Source organism: Cryptomeria japonica, chromosome 11, assembly GCF_030272615.1.
Source record: "Cryptomeria japonica chromosome 11, Sugi_1.0, whole genome shotgun sequence".
Taxonomy (NCBI): Eukaryota; Viridiplantae; Streptophyta; class Pinopsida; order Cupressales; family Cupressaceae; genus Cryptomeria; species Cryptomeria japonica.
Window position 1 is genome coordinate 567,551,927 of NC_081415.1, and position 8,820 is coordinate 567,560,746.

Consider the following 8,820-nt stretch of genomic DNA (forward strand, 5'->3'; position numbering starts at 1 on the left):
TTTGATTATGGTGGTTTCCTACCTCGTTCTCAATTACTATCTTCTGGCTAGCATGGGGAACTTCTTTCAATATAAAGGAATGGCTTGATTTCTAACCTTTATGATGATACTTTGTTTGTCTTGTTTGCTTCGTTAGATCATCTCTCATTAGATTGTTTGGCGACAACTGTTAATGTATTTTCAGGTATTCACTTTCTCCTGGACTCGATGAAAGGAGTAATGTCTTCGCCAACTTCAGTTTTTCCTCTTCAGATAGTGCCTCCTACAGATCTCAATGATGATGTTATCCCCCTTCTTCTCCTCTGTTGGAAAGTACTAGCTCATGGTTTCTACATTCTTAATGTAATTCTCTCAGCCAGAAAATTTTTGTACTCATTATAGGGGGCTGGGTTTTTTGTTGCCCATTATGCCGATTATGTAATCTTGGGTTGGCCTCTTATCTGGTTTTTATGGATGAGAAAGATCAGAGGTTTTCTTTACTTGCTTCTTCCCTACCGATGCTCTTTGAATCGGGTTGTAAAAAATTATAAAAATTAATAAAATTTAGTGGTTCGCCACTTTTATCAAAACAAATAAAAAAATGGTTCCATCCCTCTTTCCCAAATTAAAAAATATTTAATTTATTAGCCTTTCCTCTATTAATTAAATAATTTTTTTTTGTTTATTTAATTAATTCATTTACCTTTTACTTCTTATCTGTATGACAACACATCTCCCCAATTACCTACTCCTCAACATTAGCCCTTTATTTCAATTTAACCTCTTAGTTCTATTCACCCTTATCTTTTACCTTTCCACCTTTTAATCTACTCCCTTCATCTTTACCTACCTTCAAATATTATTGAGTCTCTTTCATCTATGTGATCAAAACCCTCCATTCTTAGGATGATCTCTATCATAGAGGGTTCCTTCTCTCCCTTTCAATATAGAATACTTGGAGCATACCTATATTCTATGAAAATAACTCTAGCAATACATCATCACATCATCTTTGCATCATAACTATGCATTATCACAATCATATCCATTCTTCCTTGATCTCTTGTGCAAATGCAACACAAATATGAGAGCAACCATAGAAAATACAAGATCATGGAGGATAGGAAAACAATGAAAACAAGCCTACTTTAAATGTGAATGGTATAATATTTGTTATTTACATGCATGGTAGATCTCTATTGATGTTGGGTTGAATTAATTTATAGATCTAGGTTACTAGTTGGCTTTATTAGTGTGTACAAATAGGATTCATATTTAAAATAAACAATTACCATATTAATATACTATCACGTAATATCTTCGCCATACTATTTGCCATTGGGGTTGAGGAATCATAATTTAAAAATTGTAGTGACAAAGGACAGCCATAAATATTTTTATTTCCTTATGGAGTGATTTTATTTTCCAATATAAGTAGCTAGAAGATCCATTTCCATGGTCATTGAAAACTACTGCATTGAATTTATTTTTCTATATTTGATCATTTCATTCATTCTATCAATCAAATAGTAAAAACTATTTCATTTAGTTCTTCCAAATGATGAATAGTCTTTAGGTCACATTCATTGACTTGGTGTACTATAAGAAAATAATAAATGATATAGTAAGAGAATTTACCATCTAATAGTTGTTAATCTCACATATTTCATACACATGTTAATCAGACATATATACTAAGAGAAAACTTCAATAAAATTTATCATTAGGATTATTGATAGATCTCACTTTAACATAAAATAAGATAATAAAATTATAGAAACTATCACACATCAAAACATGAGAAAACTAGATATATGTGGTAACCTAGAATGGAAAAATAGAAGTGGAAATAACTTCTTAGATGCACTAGCCAAATATAGCCTCAAAAAGGTATAATGAACTTGAAATATTTTATAGGCACACACCCAAAGGAATTACAAGTAAAGATGGAGAAACCAATCCCCAATAAAGTTTTTAGGAACCAACCTACAAGACACACCAATCCCCTAATCCAAAGAATTGAACATCAACTCAAATTATGAGGCAACAACCCCAAATATAGAAATTTGATACAAAGAAAATATTATGTGAACTTTCACAACTCAACCTTCAACATCTATCTGATCTAAATTGCATTAGAACACTTTCTCAATGTGTATATGGTCGACAACTTGATTTGCACACTTTAATTTATATTTGTTACCTACTTAGTAAATATATTACACGAATTTTGCCACATTATCCAACACACACTCATTGGAATGAGAACAGATAAATGTGATATGCATTCCAATAATAAAGTTGCATTCTTATGTGAGCCTATAACATATTTACAAAATCTTTAATTCAGAGATAAGAAAATCTCTTAACTAAACATCTAATTAAATTGATACTAAAGCACAAATGTTATACTATGATTAGTGACACACTACAAACTACCAAATATGAGATTAACTGGTCCCAAAAATCCTTCACACACTTCCTAACTAGTATATATTAAAATATTATGGTGCATTCATCATGAACCTCAATATAGTCAACCAACTAGCATAGTAAACATTCGTTTACTTCTAATTTTCTATCCTCTGAAGTTTGACCTTTGAAACTCAAGACTAAAATACATCATATACAACATTATTTTACTTCAAAATTGTAAGTTATAACTCTCAACAAAGGTAGAATGTGGTACAAAATAGTAAGACAATACAATTATGTGCACATACTCTTAATGAGCCATAGACCTTAGAAAAATACCATAGATAGTTCCAAGCAATAGTAGATATGCTAGTCAACTATAAAAAAATGATACTAAAGCATAGTGATATAATTAAGAGGACCATATGTTTCTCTGTGGTAAAGCATCCCCAAGATGCCCACAAAAGATCTCATTGTTAGATACTAGTGCATTCTTTTAATTCTTGGACATGTTAGACTCACCCACACCCTCAGGTAGGGGAAAAATCTGCTAATGGGCAAGAAAGTATGGGTCCCTACACTAGTCGTCTTCAAATGTGGACTACCTTGGACAAGTTCCCAATATATGTTTGTGCTACTATCTAGGATGACATAAGAATAAATATTGTGTAAAAATATAAGGATTTCTATTTTAATTATGGCCTTCTCTTCAAAATTTTATAATATTAAATAATGAAGAGTTTGCCTTTTATATTTGTGGAAAGGAATACCTTTCCAAAAATTGTTTTTGTTGTTGTCTATCTAGCCTTTTCCAATTTTAGCATTGTTTTACCCTTCCTCAACCACTATCATTATTTTTTTGAGAATTACCATGGAGAGGTCTTATTTAGAAAAAAATAGATAAATGTGATAGTTTTAAGAAGGACAAAGTTTTTTGGTCTACAATTGAGAGGGGAAATATTTCCACCTATGTTGAGGGTATGAAAGTCTTAAATCCTTCTCTCTCTAAACAATATTCTTGCTCACAGGCTGAAGGAAAGTTTATCATAGGTGATGTGTCCTTCATAGTTTCTATAGTATTCATAGAAGCTACTATTGGGCTCTTGGTTGAAGGTGCAACTTTCCCTAAAAAACTAAACAAATATAAAGATGACTTCAAGAGATTTTTGGATGCTTACAACAGAGTATCTCATTCAAAGAACAAATTCAATACATATGATATCTTGGGAAAATGGTAGGAGGTGGTACCAGACCTAATGAAATACATCATCTTTGATGGATGGTACAAAAGATTCCACTCCCAATTGTTCCCTATACTAAATCATTTTAGACATGGTGTGAAATAGAATTTTCCATTTTGGATCATTTCTACCTAGCTCAATCTATGGCTATGGCTAATTATAAGGCTATGCTTCACCTTTACCAAGGGTTAGTTATTAGGTTCAATGATTTAAATTTTTTTATGTTCTCTACTAGAAGCCCTAGTATAAACTCTATTGGCCCCCTTCCAAATCCTATCATGTTTATGGAGTTATCTAACACCTTAGACACCAGTTGTAATGGTGCCTCTAGCTTTGTTATGGTCACCAACCCTTCCAAAAACATGGGAAACTAGGTCAATGCCCAACACATTGCCAAGATGAAGAATATTGAACCTCAAACCCAACTTCACAAAGAGAAAATTGTCAAAAGGTTGAACATTAAGGAGGTTATCTTCAAGAACTACTATTCCTCCTAGACTATGGGCTCAAAATGGACCCCTAATAATTCCTTCCCTAATGATATTGATTTTTCCCTTAACTATTCTACACTAACCCTAGGTTTCCCTCACCCTTCCCATCTTTCATCCCATGGCAATTGAGAATTACCAGAGATAGTGAAAAAATTTAATGGAATTTGCATCACATATAAAAAGATAAGTGAAATAAGTCATTAACTCCTAGCATAGATCTACATGACTCTAAAGAAAATTAATAGATTGGAGGTCTTTGTGGAGGTGGAGGTTAGGGATATTAACTGGTAGATGGGGGTCAAAGATGAAAAAGTTTGGATGGCTGCTAATGCTCTGGCAGAGAGGCTTGTGAGATGGGAGAATATAGACAAGGAGGTTAAAGCCCTAAGTTACAAGGCATCCCAGAAAGAAGAAAGAAAGGAAATGGCTCTGGCTATGGCTATCTTTGACCTATAGTGCAAAAACTAAATATTAAAAAGAAAATTTGAAGAGATTGTTGCATATGGAAGTAAAATGGCACCCAAAAATTTAATTTCTATGTAGGTTATCAAGGAAAAGCTTAAGTGGATACATGCAAAAAAGAACAGGTCCATGGAGATTATGTGTGGTATTTCCTTGCAGTTGACTAGTATCATTGTCAAGGCAAAAATTGAGTTTCGTTCTACTATTCCTGCAAAGGGAATGATAAAAGGGTTTTCTTTTCATGAAAAGGTTAAGGAGATTATCTAGGATTGAAAAAATATCAAAATCGCCACACTATAGACTGCAAAGGGCATGATAAAAGGGTTTTCTTTTCATGAAAAGGTTAAGGAGATTATCTAGGATTGAAAAAATATCAAAATCGCCACACTATAGACTATCATTTTCTACCTTTGATGGGTGGTATTTTTCTATGCTATATGCATTTAGTCTTGGTTGTGTCTAGTTTTATTTTCTATCTTTTAGCTAGTTATATTTTTTTGTTATGTTTTCCTTGTCTTAATAATAGGCATTCTCACTCCCACTTCATCTAATTTTAAAATTAAGAGAGCTATCAAGCATACTTGAATCTTTCTTTCAAATTATTTACATGTTATGATATAAGTAATTAAAAATATATGAACTTGAGATACCTTCACATCAATTGTAACATGAACAAGTCCTTTAACATCAATGAAAAATATTTCTTCAATAATATCTCCCTTTATTATTGATAGAAAACCTCAAAATATTTCCCTTGTGAATGATACTTTTCTTTGTCAATAATCTCTATCTAACTATTATTTTGTCTTTTTCTATTTACCTTTGACATCAGTGGAAAATGAATTTTTTGATCATTCCTCTAATACTTTCACTTCCCCTATCTTTAGTAATCGATGCACTAATATAATCTATGCTTCTCTATAAGACCATCATGTATACTTGTAGTAGGGAGTCAACAATCCCCCTTAACTTGAAGTTACCCTGAAATAAAAAAGGAGATTTCTCTCTCTCATCTTCTATCTAAAATACTCAAAAGTTTTATCATACTCTAACTTTTTCTACCATGGCCAACATTCATCTTTCTTTCATAGAAGGAATTCCATTTCCTTGATCTCACTAAGCTATTCACATTCTGTGTTGTAGCTATTCATAATAGGCTTGCTAAATAATGTTATCCTTTCATAATCTAGTTTAGAAGCCTTAGCAAAACCACTTGTACAATGTATTGTAAAGTGTCCAAAGTTATTGCACTCATAACAAGTTACATTCAAATGAACCAAAAGAGAAAAAGCCTTTTTCTCACAAAATTATTATTCCTTATAAGAAACCTTATATAATGTACTACCTAATTCTCCTAAAGATTGTGATTAAACCAATAACTAGAGAAAGAATGATTCAAGTGGGTACTATATGTTGGTCCTCTTGGGTTTTATCTTCTAAATCTCCTCTTTTATCTATAAATATGAATGAATGCTTCATATTCCTTTTTGTGATCTTTCGTCACTTTTGGGCTAAGGAGATTATGAACTTCTAGAGCCATACTCATCCAAATTATTTATAGTCATCCTTATGGAAATATTCATGAATACTAAGAGCGGGGGGGTGAATTAGTATGCCAAAAATCTTTCCACTTATACACTTTGCAAGACTAGCAGTAAACTGGTAAAATAGTTTAACAAACAAACTGGTTAACAAACATGCAAACCAAATAGCTAATAATGCATTCACCCATAGAAGCACAAACACAATAACACAATAGATTTTGACATGGAAACCCAAATGGGAAAAACCATGGTGAGATGGAACTCACAAGTAACTATCTACAGAATAGGAACCAGACCGGTTAAGGTCAAACCGGTTAAGGTCTTACAATGTTCTTTACCAGAACAGATCCTGTTAGGAATCTCAATCTCTGTTAGGAGATAAGTCTGATTAAAGACTACCTTACTAGAGGATTTCAGATCCATAGATGTGAATCACCTTGTTAGAGGATTTACAAAAAGGCTTTTGGGCCTACCCGGTTAAGGGCTACAGACTTGTCAAAGATGTGAGTAATTAAGAAGTGTTTGATCTATCTAATACCACAGACTGCTCGATTTGATCCTTGATAGCTTGTCCTTAATGCACTTCTGCATTACCATAGTCTCCTACACATTCATATTCTTTCCAACTCCTCAACCAGCTTAAACCCTAGCAACAATATAGACTTTTGTTGTGACCTCATCAACAACATAGAGCCCTAGACATGATGTCCTGATAAAGGAATCTGATTTCATGTCGGTCCAATAGGATTACATTACAATTTCCTAGGTTCAATGAACCTAGACATACTTGGTACCATGACACAAAAAGCACTGTTAATGTGTCGGCACCATCAAGCAATCAGTGGATGGTAACGCATCACAAAATGCCGGTTGGTAACTCATCACAGAGTATTACCAGTTCATACAAAATGTCGGTTGCCGGTTTGACAAAAATGAAGACTAGTAAAAATGTGTTATGCCACTTTGGTTCTTCGTACTGCTTGGGGTCAACATGCCGCTTCAGACTGGGAAATACATTCTACAAAACATCAATAGTCTAAAGACTATAATCAACATACCGGTTGGAACAAGTACCGGTTGTGCTCTAACTGATACATATAAAGAGGATCTCAATGCAAGTGTGTGTCCATTAATGACAAACACAACATAAACATCAAAAATGCCAACAATCTCCCCCTTTGGCATTGATGGCAACACTTAGGAAAATAAAATTTTGACATCTAAATATTTTACAACAAAATCATGCTATTAGCAAAATTGCTCCCCCTAAGCATATACACTATCCCTTTAACAATACAATATATAGCATTTTTGCATATAGAGTATAAACATTGAGATATTCAGAGCATATAATCAAAAATTTGATTACCAGATACTTCTCCAAATAGAATTCTTCTCCCCCTTTGCCAACAATGACAAAGTCCAGCTGAACAACCCTGTTTTCATTTGATATTAAAATAATAAAAGTTTATGACAACAAGGAATGATACTTGTCAAAAATAGATTTAAAGTCCTGCAAGAATTGTTTCATCGACAAAGACTAGGACTCAAGTAGGGAGGTGGATACTTCTTGCTCTGTCTACATCTGGGAGACCTGTTCTTCCATGGCATCAATTATGCTCATCTCCTATGTAACTGTTAAGGCATCCAGGTTCAGATAGAACTTCTGAAGAATTTGCAATCATGGGAGTAGAACCAGTTGTAGCTCCTGCAAATCTCTAGACCGAGTGTTGATCTCTTGCTCCATTTTTGTTGACTGGATGTGAAACCAGTGAACAATTTGCCCATAAGTTGTAATGGAGTTATAAGGTAGCTTGAATGTGCTCAAGTAGGACTACAAGTCCTTTTCAAGTTTTTGCTTTTGAGCTTGTTGGTGTAAATAATTATTCATCTTGGATATTATTACACTTACTTAAGTTTACTTAGGAAATGCATTTCATAGTAGTTTGGGTATGAGACACTTGGGTGTTTGTGCCACATTGGGATAGTGTGTGTAGGACAAATTCCACCTTTTATGGTGTTGATCTTGTTGTTACACTCCACATTCAGTGGGTGATCCACCTCATGTAGACTATTATATTATTTCTCCTACCCACCCACACCTATTTCCTACCTACCCTTGTTTCTTATTGAGCCACATGTCATGTTTGTGTGCTCACATATCCCTAGCCTTGCCTATATAAGCAAGCTCATCTACATTGTATGTAATTGATATTATTGATCATTTTCTATTGATGAGAATACAGTTTATTCTTGTCCTATATTGTGTCTCTATTTTGTACATTTCATTGAGCTCTTGATCTTGGAAAAATCTCACATGGTATCAGAGCCATTGGGGCTTCATTGATTCATCTTGAAGAGGCATTATTGCAACATCAAGAGGCAGATCTAAGGAGCAGCATCTTTTGGAGGCATCCTAGACCAGATCCGACCTCGTCATTGCATTCAGATGGCCGTTTCCAAAAATTTCGACTATAAAGTCGACCTATTTTGGTGAGAAAATCTTTTCCCCATTTTGGCTATTATCGTATGGATTTCAAAAAAAAAAATTTTAAAAAAATTTTTTTTTCAAAATTTTTTTTTTTCGAAAAATAAAAAATAAAAAAAAACAAAGCAAAAAAAAAAATCAAAAAAAAAAGAGGGGTTTTTTGTGCTGTTTTTGGGGGTCTGCAGACCCCCCCCCCTGTG